A 19,667-nucleotide genomic window follows, 5' to 3' on the forward strand; every position below is an offset into this window, starting at 1 on the left:
TGTAAGGAGCCACCTGAAGAAATCGCCATTATAAGATGGCGCAGGTGGTCCTGCAGCTTGGAGGTAAACAAATCCTTTAAAGTTGCCGAGTGGGCCTTGGTCTGTTTTTGCATAACTGAGCCTTGGTTCCCTGGCCTGTCCCGAGGCCCCGAGCTTCAACGGAATGGTATTCACCAATCAAAACAATGCCCAGTCTCTCCACCCTAGAAAAGCAGCTGCCGCTTGGGCTTCTTTCTCTTTCGCTTTCTCTCTCGCGCGCCTGCTCTCCCTCTCTCTGTCTTCTCTCTCTCTCTCTCTCTCTCTCTCTCTCTCTCTCTCTCTCTCTCTCTCTCGTTCCCCATTTCCCCTTCAACCGAGTGGCTCCAATAAAATATGATCAGAAAAAAATCCTTGATTTCATGGTAGTCCTTGCTTGCTGGCCAAGCAGCATGCCACAGTCTCTCTTCCTGCTGCCATCAGAGCCGATGGAGAACTCTCAGCTACTGTCTGCCAGTGTGCCACCATTCTTCTTGGCATGACAATAATGGACTAAACCTTTGAAACTGTAAGCCGGCCTAATCAGATATTTTCTTTTAAAAGAGTCGCCATGGTCACAATGTCTTCTTAGAGCAATGGAACACTGATCATGTCAGCAAGTGATGGGGTGGCCTTGGCTTGCCTCTCTGAAGGCAAGGATTTCATAGACCCCCAGACAATACGGGTTATTGCCATTGCTCTTGGTTACCCTCCAGACTTGATGGATGGAAAGACCCTATTGCTGAAGACACTACATATTAGAATCATAGAACATGGAGAAATCAAACTGGTATCCACCAGGAAGCTCCACCCCCACTGGCTAGGTGGAAGGTACTATGCACTTTACTGGAGAGACATGACATCATCCGTCTTACTCAGCTGTGAACCCTGTGAGCGACAGTAGTGACCAGCCTGGAAAGACATGCCCACTGCGCACTAGGAAAACTAATGTTGTGGGTGTTAGCACTCGGGCTTTTACACTGGCCTGCTCTCAGAGTCCTAACAGAATTCATCATCAATTGCAGTCAGTAAGAGCACTTCCTGTGCACATGTCCTTGTTAGTATTCAGGCATTTACACTGGTCAGCTCTCAGGGTCCTGACGGAATACCTACCTCATCAACTGAACTTGCTATGTAGAACTCTCTCTCTCTCTCTCTCTCTCTCTCTCTCTCTCTCTCTCTCTTTCTCTCTCCCTCCCTCCCCCTCCCCCATGCTCGATGTCCCCCTTACAAAAGGCAAGTTCCTCCTGTCCTTTGCTCTCCTTTCCTCAGTTCTGCCCCTCAGAGGCCACTTCTGAGCCTCCTCCCCTCCCCCCAATAAACCTCGCAGGCGAGTTCTGTTGTATGGTCTGACTTTCCTTCCCTTCACCACTTTTAAACTAAAACAATGGGAGTGACCCACTGGGTTTAACAGTTTATGGTTGAATGTAAGGTCCACTTCACAAGAAAAACACCCATGCCTAGCACCAGTAAGGATGCCAAGAACCCATGTTCATGTAGATCATCGACCCTAGGGGAGAACCTACTGCTGTTCTGCTAACTGGATAGAGAATTAAACCCACTCCTAAAGATGTGTTGTATAGTCACATATCAGACTTTGAAGCTCCTCCACCAAACACTCATCTTCCGCCCAATCCACTGCTCCATGCTCCATTTGTCCATCCTGAAGCCCTTCATGGTGTTCAGACAGAAACACTCAAGAGCATCCCAAGGCTTTCCGCTGGGAAAGACCCATCTTCACTGGCGTGGCAGAGCAGGAAGACATGAACACACACATTGTTTTACCTCCTCCAGCGACTAACCCCCGACTCATTGCTTTCCTGGAAGATGGGACAAATGACAATAATAGGTTTTATCCAGCAAAAGCCACAGCTGCTCCATTAGGACCTCCCATTTCACCTCATGTTCACCCAGGACTAGAATAGGCTGAGGCCCTTGTAGGCTGTGACAGTATCTCCATATTTCCCCTCAGCAGCAGAGTCAAGGCCCAGACTTCACAAGCTGACCCAAGTGATGGGTCCTTCTTCTCACTGGATCACACTTTCTGGTATTGGGTTGTCTGGGTCTCGTGAGATTAGAACCCAAACCTGAGCTCTGTGGTTTCACGTGACCATCTCTCTCATACCCTTCCCTGAGGGCCTGGTCTCAGCTTTTCCGAGAACCTTCCTAGGTTTGGACACTATGAGATCCACAGACTCCAGATATGAAATGCTGCTCTCCACGATAGAGGCTACAGTACATCTACCAGAACCTATCTCCCTACCTACCTTCCCTCTGATCCTTCTCAAAAGAATTCTAAAAGCTTCTCTAGTACCACACCATGACTAGAAGAAGAGAATTCCCAACCTGATCTGGAGATTCCTGTTGAACCATGGGGTTGCAACCCTTTGCTGCCTGTGAGCACCACTTCCTTCCTCCCACCTGCTGCCTCCTCACCCTGACCTCCTCCACATCTCACCCCTTAGAAGGATTTGAGAAAGGTTGCAGGGTCTGTTTGGAAATGTTTTCCAGCAAAGGCAGATGCCACTGTCCAGGAGAGAGACAACCCTTGACCTGGAGACACCCCGGATCCAGACTAGCAAGATGCTGAGGAGTGAGGCTCAGAAGGAGAAAGCAGGGGGAACATTGTGGAAGACAGGTGGAAAGATTGTAAGAGCCAGAGATTCAAGGAGTTTGTTGTGAAATCGTGTTTCCAAGGAATGGCAGAAGCTACACATATAATGTCTCACCAACATGAACAAGGACAACGATAAACATGCTATTAGCAGAAGGGGAAACCCCACAAGGTCTCACACTGCACAGAGAACTACAGGTAGTTAAGGAAAGCTAGAGAAATAGCCTTCCCAGGAAAGAACATACCAAGTCTTTCACCGCCAAATGGTCAGCCCTGAACACACACAGACAAGAAACACTTTACAGACTGAGCAGGGGTAGTTATGTCTTTAGAACTATATATGTGCATACATAGACATATATGCAAGTAACGACAATTAATAAAACAATTGAACAAGGAGGGGCACATGGGAATGTTTGGATGGAGAACAAGGAAGGGGTAAATGATGCAAATATAATCTCAAAAAAATTTTAAAAAGCTATTTTAAAAATAAACCAGAGCTTTGCGGCCCCCCACGGCCCTCCCTCTTCCAGTCCCGTTTTTCTTGAAGGGTGGGCTTTGCTGTTGTTTTATTTTTGTGGTTGGTGGAGGAGGGTTTGTCAGGAATCTACCTTGACAAAGCTCCTGGTAACTCTCCCTAGGCTACAGGGAGCCCAAGCAAATATTTAGTATCTCGGATTTAAGACTGACAGCCAGCTGCCCATTGGTCAATGGTTGGTTATAGTAAGAGGCTGCTTGTTTGCTCCCAGCCACTCAGTCCCGAAATAACCACACAAAAAATTATTAATTAAATCACTGTTTTGGCCTATTAGCTTTAACTTCTTATTGGCTAGCTCTTACATGGTAATTTAACCTATTTTTTATTAATCTGTGCATCGCCATATGCATGTGGCTTAGCGTCAAGGTTCCCTCCAGTGTCTGTCTCTGGTGGGGCTACATGATTTCTCCCTGACTCTGTCATCTTTCTTCCAGCATTCAGTTTAGTTTTCCCTGCCTAGCCCTGTTCTGCCCTGCTATAGGCTCAAAGCAGTTTTTTTATTCATTAACCAATAAAAGCAACACATACAGAAGGACTTTCCACATCAGTTGGTTGGAAATATCATCATAGTTGTGAATGTTAAATGAACAGTACTTCTCTTAAGGGTGCCTGTGAGTCCCAACAGTGTGGTATATGGAGGCTGAGAGTTTCAGGTGGCTCCAAAGAAAGTGTGACTCTGGGCCACTTCTGTCAGAAAGTGACAAGACAAAAAGAGGGATCAAGTGTGAATGTATTTTGGAAGAACTGGGGCAAACCTGGACCCTGGAGAGACTGGAATTAATTCTGGGCATCATCAAAAAGTGAAACAGATTAGAGATAGGTCTGCCACACAATGGGTGAGCTGAATGAGTGGATGTTTCATCACCTTATTTGTGTATTTACTCATTCTTCCCTTGGCAGAACAAGACAGTATGTTGACCCTTCACAAACCTGGCATGGCTATGATGGAGAACTTCTCACTGAAAGACCTTCTGGAAAAATCCCTAGGTATTTGAGAATCAATAGATTACATACAAAAACAGATGTGGAGGGATGTCTCAGTGATTAAGAGCTCTGGTCGCTCTTCCTGATCTTCTAGAGGACATGGGTTCAATTCCCAGCTTCCATATTCACAGCCATCTATAACTCTAATCCCAAAGGATAAGATGCTCTCTTTTGGCTTCCATGGGCACAAGACGCTCATGACACAGATATACATACAGACAAAACACCAACACACACACCGAAACAACAACAAAACAAAAAGGCAACAGTGTTTAAGCAGAATGTGGTGGCTCAAATCTTTAATCCCAGCACTCAGGAGACTGAGGCAGCTGGATTTTAGTGAGTTTAATACCAGCCATGGCTACACAGTGAAACCCTGTCTCAAGAAACAAGTAACCCCCACCCCAGAACAAAACACAGCAAGGACACCCCCAGAAGCAGAGAGAAGGCTTTGTGTGTTTGTGAGATCCTTGGAGAACCTAAAGGGGACCGTAAGAGAATCTAAGTAAACTCACACAGCCCAGAGCCACGGGCTGAGAAGGTCCTTGCCTAGAGAGGAACGTTTTAAGAAAGAAAATGGGGAAGGCATATGGAGGTGTGTAATTATTCCCTGAAACATAGGAACCTGGAAAACATGGTGTGACATGTTTTTTAAGACAGCTGACATAAAAGATCACACATTTATTAGTTTCATTTTTATGAGACAAGTCAAGCAAATCCATTGACACAGAAACCAGATTCTGCAGGGGCTATGAGGAGGGGGACCTTGGGAGATTTCTTAACAGGTCAGGGCTGGAGTCGGGGAATGATTACGTGTGACAAAATACCTGGAATTAGATACTGTAGTTGTACAGCATTGTGAATAAATTAAAAGACGATATAATGTAGACGATAAAATACAGTCAGTCTTAAATCTGGATGTAGGTCCACATGCCTATAATGCCAGCACTTGGGAACTGGAGAAAAGCAGGTCCAGAGTTCAAGTCATCTTTTGGCGTATATAGGATTTTGAGGTCAATCTGAGTTCATTAGACTCTGTCTTGAAATATTAAACTAAACGAATTAGTCAGTTTTGTTATACAAATTTCATCTTAATTGAAAAATATATAAGGGAGGGGAGTTGCCATAGCAAAGCTTGCTCTGGAGTCATGGTGTGATCTTGGTGCCCCACCACTTGCAGTGTGATGCTGTGTATGACCTCTGTTACTCATCGGTAAAGGGAATCATGCCTCTAAACACACACATGGGAATACGATGGAGATGACTCAGGAGAGACCATCTACAGCCCATTAGCACAGATCACAGAGCACAGAGTGTGGATAAGTCGGGACTGCAGCAGTTAAAAGCATGAGAGAAATGACTCAGAATAAGTTGTGGTCTCCAGAAGCCTCTCTGTTCAAGAAATGCACTTGACTGTCTATTTTGTTTTGTTTTTCTCAATTCCATTCACAGACGAGAACATGACGCATAGTTAGGCAGAAGTGAGGACTCTTGAAAACACTGAAATCCATTGACTCTCTTTCCTCAGTCCGTTCAGCGGGGCAGGAAGTAAATCTGGTACTTTGGGGGTATTTTGCTTACACCACTCTCCTTGGGCCTGAGGTCAATGTCCTTAGGAGCCACGGAACTGGACACAGAGAAGTTCTGAAGGATGGTGGTGAAGAAAAGGAACAATTCGTTGCGGGCAATGCCTTCGCCAAGACAAATGAGCTTTCCTGTGGGCACAGAGAATGAGCCATGTGAGCCCCAAGGCAGTGTACAACCTTCAGACTGTCCCTTCCCTAAACCCAGACAGCTGTATCCACTACAACGAATAATGTAAGTTTAACTCTTAACCTGCAGTTCTGAGAGACTATAAAGAAATCCTCCACACCTCAAAAATTAAGTATGAAATATTAGGTGGATGACCCACATTCATTTATGACAGAGTTGGATTTCCAAAACATCCATTGCCCCAGAGGAAGTATGGACCAACCCGGAGTTGGGTATGGATACTTGGGTGGAGGGATATACATTTATAGCAAGATATCATTAGTATTCTTAACTTCTCTCATGAGGACAATGGTACCCAGCTCATAAGGCTATTATGTGCACAAAAATAGATATTTGTACTGACTCTTCAATTGACACCTGACTGATATTAATAATTCTATATGAGCAAGGCATGATGGTACATTGCTGTAATCATAGCATGTGAAAAGTTGATGCAGGTGGATCGTGAGTTCAAAACTGCCTCAGTTGTATATCAAGATTGCATCTTAGAAACCAACAATAAAAGAAGGAAGGGAAGGAGGAGGAAGAGGAAGGGAGGATGAGAGAGGAGAGGAAGGAAAAGGAAGACGCTCCGGATCTCCCCTACTTTCCCCCACCCCTTTCTGGTCTCAGCACTAGAACTTCAACATGCTCCCCAACACAGTTGCTCATACAATTGAGAATGGACAGGGGCACATGATGAGGGCTCTATGGCACCCATCAGGTTCTCAGGGGTGTAAGGAGCCCTCGTTGGTTTGTAATGTCGGGCATGGAGCAGCACAGAACAAGGGAGCCTGAAAGCCCAGGCAGAGGCTCCACCACCTTCCCTGTACCTCCGTGATTCTTAATCTGCAGCTGGCTGCCTCAGGCCTCCAGGTGGAGGAGGGATTCCCAGCAACCCCTGTGCCCTCCAATTGTTAGGGAGCTGCCTATGTAGGGGTGTCTAGGGAAAGCACCTTATTCCTTTGGGCACCTCCTTTCCAGAATTTAGGTGACATGAGTTTGGAAATTTATGGAGTATCTCTCTGAGATGGTTCTCCTAGAACTGGTTTTGTGACCCAGATTTTTCCAGAGCAGCTTTTAATGACTTATCTCACTCTCAACACAAAGTCCCCATGCCTGGAGCTGGCAATTTGGACACCGTTCTTGTCTCTTTGGCTCTAACACTTTTGGGCTATATTTTTTTCTTGCTGGCCAGGGCTGCCAACTTGTATCTCTTCACCCACCAGATATTATTTTTCTTTCATTTTTTTCCTTTTCTGCTTATTTGTGTCTAAATTTTCTATTGTTTATCTCCCCCTCCTCCTTCTCTGTCCCTGTCTCTCTCTCACTCCCATCCTCCCCTCATCATTCAGTACTTGTTCATTCAGTACTTGCCTCTGTATGTCCCTTCGGTCTATTTCTCATTCGGGTCCTCTCCCTTCATTTTCCATCCTCCCCTCCCCCCTGTTCAGACACCTCTCCCTCCCCTTCTTCTATTATCTCAGTTCACTATCCATCTCCCATAAAATGTCTCTTCCTGCATGGTCTTCTTGTGTCCCAATTTCAGTTCTGCTGTTTGTCCTGACCCCTGACCAAAAAAAAAAAAAAAAAAAAAAAAATCAAAGTTACGGAAAGGGCTTCTCTTTGAGTGACAAGTCCAGATTATTGACTGTCACACCAGAGGAGTCAAAGAAACAAGAACTGGAAACAATTGGTCAATTGGTCAACCCACATCTATAAGAAGAACATGCTGTCTACTTCCTTGGAGCTCAGCTTAGGCCTTGCAGCTCTTACACAGGCCTGGGCCCCAAACAAGGAATAAAATCTCCCGCAATAGGCTGCATCTTCCAATAACAATTAACAGTCAAGAAAGCCTCCCACAGACCGTCATAAGACAGGTATTTCTCAACTGAAACCCTCTTCCCGGGAGATTCTAGATTACCAGGTTGACACTTAGGACGAACAGTACACCTTGTCCCAATCTCACTGTGCCTCTCTATGTTAAGATCTCTGCTTCAGTTCCATTATCTCTCCATCTCCTAGATGCTTCCAGATGTAATCCTCTGCATTCCCGCTGTGCTGTAAGCTTTCAACTGTGGAATGGAGAAATGCACTTTACACATCCCCACACTGAATGAAGATTCAACTGGACATTTCAGGGTGGAGCTGAGCCCTGGGTCACTAAAGTCACTAGGACACTCAACTCTAGATACTTTTTGCCAGAGATATATGGTTTAGTGGTAGAACACCTGCTTAGAATCCCCCAGTGAGGGGCTGGAGTGTGGCTCAGTGGTAGAGCCCCTGCCTAGAATCCCCCAGTGAGGGGCTGGGGTGTGGCTCAGTGGTAGAGCCCCTGCCTAGAATCCCCCAGTGAGGAGCTGGGGTTGGGGGCAAGGCTCAGTAGTAGAGCTCCTGCCTAACATTTGCAAAGCACTAGGTTCAAAATTAGCAGACAAAGAAAAGTTTTAAGGAATCCTTTCTTTGACTTTCCTTTCTCCCCAAAGATAAGGAATTTATCCACATAAATGGAGTTTTTCATGACTAGAACTTGTTAAAAATGAATTCAATTTGGAATAAGGTTGCCTATAGGTATAACAAAAAGTAACCTAACTTTCATTAGTCGTGAAATACAAAATGAATCTGGATTATACTGTGCCAACAAGTAGCTTTCTGCCAGTAAGTAACTGGGTCAGAGCCAAACATAGCAGCAAACCAATCCCAGGATGCCAACTATTATAGCATGGCCAGGTAGGAGGAAAGTGGAGCTGGCACAAATCAAGTTGTATTCATACGCTCAGCTCCCCATGCTTCGCTTCCTACCTGCACTACTGAGAACTTCTGTGGTTCAGGAGATTATCCATCATGGACGGTTTCTTGGCTCAAATAAATGCTAGTAATTTTGATTTCTCTTACAATTAAACAAGCCAGAGTACTTACTGCCAACAGAGACAAGCATGTCAAAACATGTCCCATCTCCCCAGTGCTCACAGCTAAAATCAATGCCTCCCCAACCATCAAGTCCCTACCCAGCTCAAAGCAGTGTTCATAGACGATGTTGGTTGGTCGTGCTGCTGTTTCTTAAGAAAATGCATTTGCTCAGGTTTAGGGATTTTAAATATTTCCCCCAAAGTCCTCCTGATGAGGGCTCCTTTAATCAAGAGCCCCTAGTGGGATTGTAGCCAGGGTGAATAAGATGAGGCAAAGCAGCTGGAATAGACTCAGTAAACATAGACCTAGTCCTGACTGTGTCCTGGAGGGTGAGCCTGCCTTCTAGTGTCTGGAAAAGGAGGCACAGATCCCTCTCACCTATAGAGAAGGGCATAAAAGCATCATTTTTCTTCAGAGCCCCATTGGCATCCAGGAAGTGGTCGGGATTGAAGGTGTCTGGTTGTTCAAAGTACCGTGGGTCATGTAGAGCTGCACTCAGGATGGGGTACACTTCAGTGTTCTAGGAGACATTGTGAGAGGGAATGGTATTAGCATACCCTGGCTCCCATATGCAGTCAATCAATAAAAACTAGGGGACCCTGGGAAGACACAAACAGGCTGATACTATTGTTAAAGGGAATACAGGGGACTCAAGGCATAGAAATGCAGCGTCACAGTTGGTCTCACCTTGGGGAGCAGGTATCCTCGGAACAAAGTGTCTTTGGTGACTTTGTGCGGCACTCCAATCGGGGCGAGATCTGAAAATCTCTGAATCTCATGGATGACAGCCTCAGTGTAAGGCATTTTGGTGCAGTCCTCTAGGGTTGGTGGGCGGTGTGAGCCAATCACCTGATCGATCTCCTTTTGGACTTTCTCTGCACAGAAAGGGGAGACAGCAGACAATGTTTGCCCCCTTCACAAAGGCAATGCACAGTGACCCTGTTTTCTGTGAGCCATTAGCTTAGGAACAGGGCAGAGGCAGGAGACTCTGTTGAGAGAAACACAGTGCACTCTTGGACACGCACACCTGCACTTCTCTCAGGTATCTGTCTCTCCAGCCATGCTTAGAGCTATGTTAGAGGCTGTCTCCAAAGCTCCAACTTTGCTCATAACAGAGAGAAAAGGAAAACCCACAGTAAGGGCTATTTTCATCTATCAGTCTGAGGGCTTGAGGAATAGATAGTAAAAATTCTCCCCATTTGAAATGTAATAAACTGTATTCCTACATAGCACGTGCTCACACACACATACACACACACATCTTTGCATGAAATTCATATTTAAAAATACACGGAGCTGAAGAGATGGCTTAATGGTTAAGAGCACTGGCTGTTCTTGCAGAGGACCCAGACTTAATTTCCATATAGCTGTTCACACCCTCTTTGCCTCAAGTTCAAACCACCTGACACCCTCACACAGACATACATGCAGACAAAACAACAATGCACATTAGTAGAGATAAATTTAAAAATCCAGACCAAGAATCTGAGGCTATAACCTCAGGAATAAAAGGGAAATAAATTAATCTATGTATAATTGAATACTAAATATTAATACATTGGCCAAGGAATACATCAGCCAGAAAATGCACTTGACTTGCATCCTGACAGTCTGAGTTTGACATCAGAACTCATGTGAATGTGCAGGAGAGACCCAACTGCAGAAAGTTGTCCTCCCACCTCCACACATGAGCTGCAGCAGAAAACTCACAACAACATCACATCAATTTTAAATTCTTACAATGTGAGTGTGTAAGTCAGCCAAGCAATGGATGAGTCAGTTAATAAAGGAAAGATTGCTGGGTGAGTGAAATGAGCAAAGCAAAACTAGACATCTACATTCCACTTCTCACTCACTGTATCAACCAATTAACAAGTCAGTAAATGGTGCATACAGAAATAAATCAATGACTACAACTAACCAAAAATCAAGCAAATATGTGGATGAATAAATGAGTAAATATAGGAATAAACAGGTGGATGTGTTGAATGATGAATAAATCACAGATAAATGAGTGAGTTATTAAATAGATACATGGAGAAATTGATGGACACATGAAGGTTGTCCTTCAAAGGCCAATTGGAAGGATTAAGGAATGAGATTTGTATATGAATGAACCAATGAATCAATGATCAAAGAATAAAACTCACAAGCAAATTAATTCAAATAGATTAAAGAAATATATGTCCTTGGGTGAAACAGAGATGAAAGAACCAAGGATTAATAATCTATGGATATAGAAAAGTGGGCAGATGACTACATGAGTGGGTGAATAGTTGTGTAGAGTGAAGAGTAGGGAAAATGGATAAATGGTTGAATGGATAATAGATGGACGGAAAAATTAATAGAATGAATAAATGGATAAAAAGGTGGATGAAGAGAAAGACAAGTAAACAGAGGAATGCAAAGACAGAAGGAAAGAAGGAGGGAAGGATGGACAGATGGATGGATGGATGGATGGATGGATGGATGGATGGACATTTAAGATACAGCAGAAAACAATGGAAAATGGGCCAGCTGAGTGTTCATTCATGCACCACCCACAGCACAGCCCTAGTTTAGAAATAGGCCAAAGCCTTCAGGGCTCCAGATATAAGAGGCCCATGGCTCTCTCATCCACACAAACCTCCACAGCCAATAGGGATCTAGAAGATTCCCCAAATGGTTGTCTGTGGCACACCTGCAACATGGGGGTATTTGAGCAGGAGCAGGAAGCCATAGCGGAGTGTGGTGCTGCTGGTCTCGGTGCCAGCAAAGAAGAGAGACATCATGGACATCATGAGGTTCTGGTCATGGAACTCTGTGTGTTGGTTCGACTTCTCCTGGTTCCAGATGAGAGAGAGAAGAGAGGGTCAGGGGTGCCTGGAGCCTTGCAGGGAGAGGCACACACATCCTGGGAACTGTCCTTTTGTCTCCCATTATTTGGACCACATGGCATTTCTCAGTCCACGACAATATCATTTGATCTCTGTTTGTTCGGTATTCTCTTTCTACTTTGCTTTCTAGTAGTTTATCAAGGTTTGTCTTCCAGATTCTTTATTAGAACCTCTGTGGTCTTTCCTGCTTTTTGTCCTTTGCACAGTGTTTCTTCCCAAGCCTTCTTTCTCCCTACTTCATTTTCTCCCCCACCCTTTCTCTATTCTTTCCAGATGCTTCTGCATCTCCTCCACTTCATTTTTTCTCTCTCCTCACCATCCTCTGTCCCCTTTTCCTCCACTCACATCCTCAGCCTCACTCTTACCCATCCCCTCTCATATTCATGCAGGATTTACCTTCTCCATGCGTAGAAGGTAGGTATCAATGAAGTCTCTTGGGTTGTTGGGGTCCAAGATTGCCTGGTGTTTCTCCACACTGTGGCCAATGTAGTCGAGGACTTCCTGCAGGTTTTTGCAGATATGCCTGTGGGTACCAGAAAAGTACTTCAGGAAACCAGAGAAGAGCTCAAACACCTGCAACAAAGATGGTCCTGGAGGTCACCTGGAGCTATCAGGTCACAGGAAGTGGGCAGTGTTCCTAGGTCCACAGATATCACGAAGGAACAAACACACATATACACACCTCATTTATGTACACCATACACATGCATGCCTTGAACTGTATCTTCAAATCAGTCTCTAACCTTCATTTTACATTCTCTGTATCTCCCTTGTCCTTTCCTCTGCTCTCTCTCCCTTTCTGTTTTGTCTTTATTTTTTTAATTTATGGGCATTGTATTCTGGACACACTTATGCCAAACTTACTTTAAACTCAATGTATAGCCAAGGATCATGGCAAATTTCTGATAGCACAGCACTCACTTTCAAAATGTTGGAATCTCACATATTGTACACCATAATATCCTAGAGATAAACCCAGGTGCTCACTCATGAAATATGATATCCTCTGTCCTCTAAGATACAGTCGTCTCACTGACGTCATCATTTTCTCATGTCTGGATGACTATGTATTTCTATATTCAGGTTTCCACCCTACTAAACATCCCTCTCTTCCTCCCTCCATCCAAGCCTAAGGTTCATTCCTTTACATGTTGTCTTTGCCTTTCTTCCAGCCCTTAGACACAGCCTTCTTCCCTCAAAGAGCAGCCTCTTTTTTCCCCTCTACCCTGGATGCTCCTCCCTTCCCGCCCACTGACCTGGCTGGACAATGAACTGATGAGTGAGAAGGTCTGATAGATCAGGTCCAACAGGTGCAGGAACTGGCGGTCTTTGTAGTCAAAGTGCTCTCCAAAGACAATGGAGCAGATGATGTTGGCTGTGATGCACTGGAAGAGGAAGGTGGGGTCCAGGGGGGCTCCTGGAGGGTGAGGATGCAGGACAAGAGACAGGAGATACAGAACTATGGGAATATTCGACTTCGGCCCTATCTCTGTAAAGTTGTCCCTTCCACTCAATGAACACCAACAGCTGCTACCACATTTGCACATATGATGCACATATGAGTCTGGGTCCTTCACTCAGAGATGCATGTATGCTTTTATTTAACTCCCCTCAGTACTATACAGATTTTGGGATGCTATTCATATACACAGAAGGGGAGGCACCTTCACCAAGGAAATTTGTAGAAGGCAGCAGCCACATTCTCCATCATCAAGATGGCGCTGACATCCGGCTTCACCACCAGGTGAACGCACACGTGTTGGTATCTTTCCACTTCTATGTCCCCGCCTACTCCCGAGGCATCACCTGGGACTGGGAGCAGCGGACCAATCCAAGAGTGACACGTCCGAAGCAGGGTCTGTTTCCTATATAAGGGATGGGTTCCATCTTATCTGGGTCTCCGCCATGTGGCTTATGCTCTAGCTCCCAAGAGGATTAAAGCTATTTCTGCAGAAGAATCCTGTGTCCTGCATGGTTCTTGCAGGCGAGACGGTAGCGCGGGACAGAAATTCAGTGATTCGTGGCTGGGACAAGAACGGACAGACCAAGACGTGGAGTGTGTGTAGTTGTCTCCACACTGCACCTCCTCTCAGGACAGCATCCTGACTCTGAGCTGATAGTTAACTCCCCCTGACAGGAATGGTGCAGAGAAGGGTTCAGGGATGGTTGGGTGGATTTACAAGCTCTGAACACTCCTCTCATATCAGCCAGTCTTCCTCCATCCCTTCTCTGACTTCTGAGCTCTGTGATGTTCCAGAAGTCATCAGCACCAGCTGTCTGCTGCCTTTGTGTGCCAGGCTCACTCATGGACCCTGGTGGTTGGAGAACTGTTGTCAGTCCAACATTATTGGGCCACTTTTGCCCTTCACCCTGGGACTGGCTTGTCTGTGGTCTCTGATCCTGTGTGGATCCTTCCCTGGGGCTCAAGGGCTTCACTCTCAGCCTTGAGACTCACTTCTCTTCCTCTGGGTCTCTCCATGTCTCACTTCTTTCTCCCATTATTCTTCTCTGCACTTTTCTTCCCTCCCCCTCATCCACACTGACCTCTCAGATCTCCTGAGAAAGGTCAATAAGAGATGAACAAATACCCCGTGTAAAGAAATAGAGGAGCAAACAACACTCATGTCATCAATGTGCCCTTGATATAACAAACCTTAAAGTACCCAGGGGTCCTCTGAGTTCTACCAAAGTCAAACTTCCGTGAGCCTTTGTGTTCACTCTGCTCACCAGCGTGCACTCACAAAGAAGAAAACACAGTTCCCTGCTTAGACCATGTCTGCAGGTCCTCCTGCTCCATTCCCTTTCATTTACCTAGGGTCCGCATTTATCTTTGACTAAGATTACCAGTTCTTAACCTGTGGGTCATGACCCCCTTGAGGTTCAAATGACATAGGGGTCTCATAAGACCACCAGACAACACAAATATTTACATTACAATTTATAACAGTAGCAAAACTACAGTTATGAAGTAGCAATAAAAATAATTTTATGGTTGGGGGTCACCACATCATGAGGAACTGCATTAAAGGGTCAGAGCAATATGAAGACTAAGAACAGTTGAATTAAGATTATTGGGATGATGGTGAGACAAAGGTTAAGCCAACATAGCCTTGACCTCTGTATGCAATAGATGACCTTGAAAATCTCACCATCTTGGCTCCACCTCCTGAGTGCTGGGATTGCAAACACGTATGATATACTCACTGTATGTGATATTGAAACACTCTACAACTTACCTATACACACACACACACACACACACCACTGTCTTGAGACAGGACCTCACAATGTGACAGGACTGTCATTGAATTGATGGCCACCATTTTTTGCCTTCTGAGTTCTGAGGGGACCAGTGTGCACCACCATACCCAACTGACACAGAAAATTAATCCACGAATTAATTTTTCTAAACCAAAGAGATCACTGTGGCCAATCTATGTCTCTGAGTTTATTTATGCACAATCTGAAACTCACATTTATTTTTTGTCTCTGTATTTCTCTATCCACACCTTTGTCCATAGCTACTATTCAAACACACACACACACACACACACACCATCTCTCCTCTGTATGTAATGTTCTTTCTCTACGTTTGTCTGTCTTGACTGTCTGTCTGTCTGTCTCTCTACCTTTGTGTCTCTTTCTCTTTCTTAGACTCTGCACTCAGGTCCCTGTGTCACCATCTTCCTTTCTGCTCATTCTCCAGGACTCACCCTGGGATTTCCTCAGCTCCTCCACCAGACATCGGGCCTCCTCCTGAATCCGCACCTCCACACTCTGCTTCCCCATCCCTAAGTCCTTCATGGTGGCCAGAGAAAATCACCGCAGGGCCTTCCAGCGTTCCCCATTGGCAAAGATCACACCTAAGAACGTAGGGGAAGGATGAGTGAGTTATAGAGGAAGTTCATAGAGACCTTTGTCCTTTCCCACCCCTTGCCCTTCCTTCTATCAGATTCTCCTCTCTCTGTGCCCATTCACCATTCCATCTCATCCCAGACTTTGAGACTCCCACCATAGTCCTTGAAGATTGGCTGAACCACAGCAATTGTCCCCCGGCCAGAGAAAGCCTCTGCTTGGTCCACCAGAGCCTCCCTTATGGCCTCTGTCCCACACAGCATGACCACGGGCCTCGGTCCCAGGTGCACTGTGAACACATCACCATATTTTTTTTCGAAGCTGCCAAGCATAATCGCACCAGGATTGTGGTTAGTCAATGCAGATGTTGTTACACTGTGAAACACACACAGATTGGTAAATAGGAACGCCTCCTACCACCCTTCCCTTCTGGGGACCTACGAATTGAAGAGTTAATTCATCAGGTAAGCAAGGTCTGCACTGATTGGTTGGATATTCTACTCAGGATAGCAGTACAATAGAGTTGGGGTGGGGCTCTAAACACATGACTTTAATCCTAACCTTGGGGAGGTAGAGGCCAGGAAATTAGTAGTCATGTTTGGGTATTTATCTAGTTAGAGGCCAGTGTGGGCCTCAAAAGAAAATAAATAGGTATGGATCTAGATATAGATATGTGATGTGGGATTTCTGTCTGTATGCTGTGATTACCATTAATGAATAAAGAAAACTTGCTATAGAGATTTGCATTGGCATGGATCTTTGTTTATTGATACAAACTTAAGGTCAATTTTGTTTTATGTATATTTCTGCTCTTGATTAAGATATTGTGATTGTATAGCTCATTTTAAAACGTACTATATAATTAAGAAATACAGGTTAGTAGATAATCATCTATAATAGTCAAGCTTGTAGTCATGTTAGTTAGATTTTCTAGATATATAGAGATATATTTCAGTTAGATAGGTATTCTTCAATTCTTTCAGAGACCTTCAAAATATGGCATTTAAAATGTTTTAAAAACTTAGGATTTTTCATGACAATGAGACACATCTGCTCCTGGTAGTACCAATCTACTTCAAGAGAAAGATGGGCATCAAAGAGGCTCCTTATGGAGTTGGTTGACCATTTGGCAAGAAACTGCTCTTGCCTAGACTGCTTGATAAACTGGACATGCAGGACCCACGGAGAAATTACTGCCGAATTTGCTTAAAGGTGAGATGATTCTTTAGGGTTCCTGCTTCATGAAAGAGTCTGCCAGACATTCTGCGGGGCACAGAAGAAAGTAACTGACAAACTGCCAATATAGGCAGAACTGTCATTGAAATTTCCTGCTTCATGGAAATGTCTGCTGGATACTATGGGCCTGAAGGCCAAAGGTGGATGTCCCAATGATACAGAAGAACTTTGGATGACTGTCCAGGTAGCGAGATGTCTCTATCAATTCTAGAGTTTTGGAAGTTGCTTACAAAGCACTTCCTGTTTACTTAGATGATATTATATCACTCTGGAGTCTTTGATGGAGCTGAAGAATTTATATAGTTTTTCTTAGTTATTATAAAAGATAGATATAAATATTGTAACTGTAATTCTTCCTTGATAACTGTTTTGTTAGATGTAATTTTACTATGTTAAAGTTAAAGCCTTTCTTTTTGTTTAAACAGAAAAGGGGAAATGATGTGGGAGGTCCTTCTGTCTACATGATGCTTTTATTGGCTAATGAATAAAGAACTACATTGAGCCCATGGAAGGGAAGAACAGAACTAGGCAGGGAAAGCTAGACTGCATGCTGGGAGAAAGAAGGGCAGAGTCAGAGAGAAGCCATGGATTATTCACCTGAGACAGATGCTGGGAACATTACCGGGTAAGCCACTGCCATGTGGTGATACACAGATTAATAGAAATGGGTTAAATTAATGTAAGAGTTATCCAATAAAAAGCTAGAGCTAATGGGCCAAGCAGTGATTTAATTAATACAGTTTATGTGTGATTATTTCGGGTCTGAGCTATTCGGGCAGCCAGGAACCAACAAGCAGCCTCCCTCCAACAAAAACTGGCTTGACCTGTGATAGGGGAGAGCAGAGCTAGGTGGGGAAAACTAAACTGAATGCTGGGTGAAAGAAGGCAGAGTCAAGGAGAAGCCATGTAACCCTGCTGGAGACAGATGCTTGAATTTTACCTGGTAAGCAAGCCACAGCCACATGGCAATACACAGATTAATGAAGATGGGTTAGTTTAGGATATGAGGTAGCCAGAAATATGCTTAAGTTATTGGCTAAACAGTATTGCACATAATATGGTTTCTGTGTGATTATTTCAGGTCTGAATTGCCAGGTCACTGGGAAACAAACAAATGGACTCCTACAACAGATATGGATACAGATATAGATATAACCACAGAACCTTGCTTGTACCATACAATTTGGCTGTCTGTACCTGGAATATCAATCAAAAATCTTGCTTCCTGTGGTCTTGCTTCCTGACAACATTCAGAGCAAATGGCCCTGACCCATCCACTGGGTTACAAGGAAAGGAAAGTGATAGTCACCTAGTAGTGGTCCTGAATGTGAGTCATGACTGCAGTATGAACAGTTGGGAAAATGTCTGGCAATGCAACCATCAGGGCATCTACAGGGAATTTGTCCCAGGAACATGACAACCTTCCAGTGCTGAGAGCCCTTGAGGAGCATGGTGAGGTGTTTGCAAACAACCCTCCCTCGTCCTCTTGTAACCTTTACTCTCTCTAGATTGCACTGCAGCTAATCGAAATGAAAGGCTATGAAAACGGTCAGTTTCCAGTGTTGTCTAGGGGAAAATGATAAGAAAAAGTTCTGCACATGTTTGATGTTGACCTATTCCTTTTTCTGTGCTGGGGGACAGCAAATCTTATGCATCAATGTCCTAATCATCCACAGATCAGATCAAAGATATTTGAAAATTGAAGGAGGATCATGAGTTTGAAATAAACCTGCAGAAAATAGGGGGACCTTGTCTCAAAAGTTAAATAAAAATAAATGAATACACTTTTGATCCATATGGGCAGTCTGTTATTAAAGAGTAGCAGGAAATTGGGATTGTTGCCACACTATCAGCTCTCTCTGCGGGAACTGGAGCCAAGGATGTGAACTGATTATCAATAAACAAGTGGTAATTGAACATAAAATCTCACTAATGAAGACTAGTTAAGACAGCACCAGGATCAGCTCCTAAGATGGTTTGTGTGTTTATGACTGTTAAGCTTTCCCTGCCTACCCCACCTCCTGACTTGCCACTCCTCCCCTTTGTCCCTGAACACAGCAGGCTAATCCCTTGTGCTGGCAGAAGCTAACCTTATCTGTTGATGCCTCTTATATTATCCTTTTTCTTCTGGAACAAAGAAGCACCAGATAGGAAAATTGTAAACACTTGGCACACACCTCAACTCCTTTCACACTCCAAGCACAGTGCCCCACACGATTCCAACATAGCAAGGACACACCTGTCGATCTGAGCACCATCCATCACCAATCAGCATCTCACCTTTCACTCAGCAACCTTCCCACCTGCCTGGAAGAAGTCTCTTGCTTCTCCCACTGAGTGATCTCCAGGAGCAAACATGGGGCTAATCCCATAGGGAACAGGCCCTGTGCGTGTCTCACCTGCATGAAGGAGTTGAGAAGGCCTCCTCTGTCCATCTGCAGGAGATTCCCCAAGAGGGGCAGGGGACGGGGTCCTGGAGGGAGATATCCACGAGACTTTGTGTGGCCTCTAATCAGGAGTAGCAAGAAGCCCATGAGGAGAGTGAGGAGAAGCAGGACACTGGGCTCCATGGTTCTGGCCTAAGCACCGTCCACTTCACTGCACACTCCAGCAGGACTTTTATGCTGGACCTGGATCTCCACCCAGTTGAGCAACTCCAACTGTTCCTGCCTTCTGTCCCATCACTCTCCAGTAGTTTGAGCACACACACTTCCTGTCTGGGCTGCTGGAGACTTATTCCATAGATGTTGGCAAGGATGATGAAACAGATACATAGGACATAAAGAACATTGGGAATAATTCATTTTGATTTCCGGGACTGAGTGTGTCCTTATCAGATCAGTTTTGTCTGTTTATTTACTAAGATGTGAACCTGTTGTGTGCTGCA

General features: G+C 44.7%; 1 pseudogene across 1 annotated transcript; it reads right to left on the reverse strand.

The window, feature by feature from the left end:
* Positions 1–5,684: 5,684 nt before the first annotated feature.
* On the reverse strand, positions 5,685–15,876 carry LOC125404995 (cytochrome P450 2B1-like; annotated as a pseudogene). The gene is made up of 8 exons (XR_015738810.1): positions 15,702–15,876; positions 15,403–15,552; positions 12,946–13,106; positions 12,086–12,262; positions 11,494–11,635; positions 9,501–9,688; positions 9,192–9,333; positions 5,685–5,866 (listed from the first exon to the last, which is right to left on the reverse strand). The product of XR_015738810.1 is annotated as a cytochrome P450 2B1-like (transcript).
* Between the last annotated feature and the right edge of the window lie 3,791 nt (positions 15,877–19,667).

The sequence above is a fragment of the Myodes glareolus genome, chromosome 1 (assembly GCF_982192425.1).
Source record: "Myodes glareolus chromosome 1, mMyoGla1.1, whole genome shotgun sequence".
NCBI lineage: Eukaryota > Metazoa > Chordata > Mammalia > Rodentia > Cricetidae > Myodes > Myodes glareolus.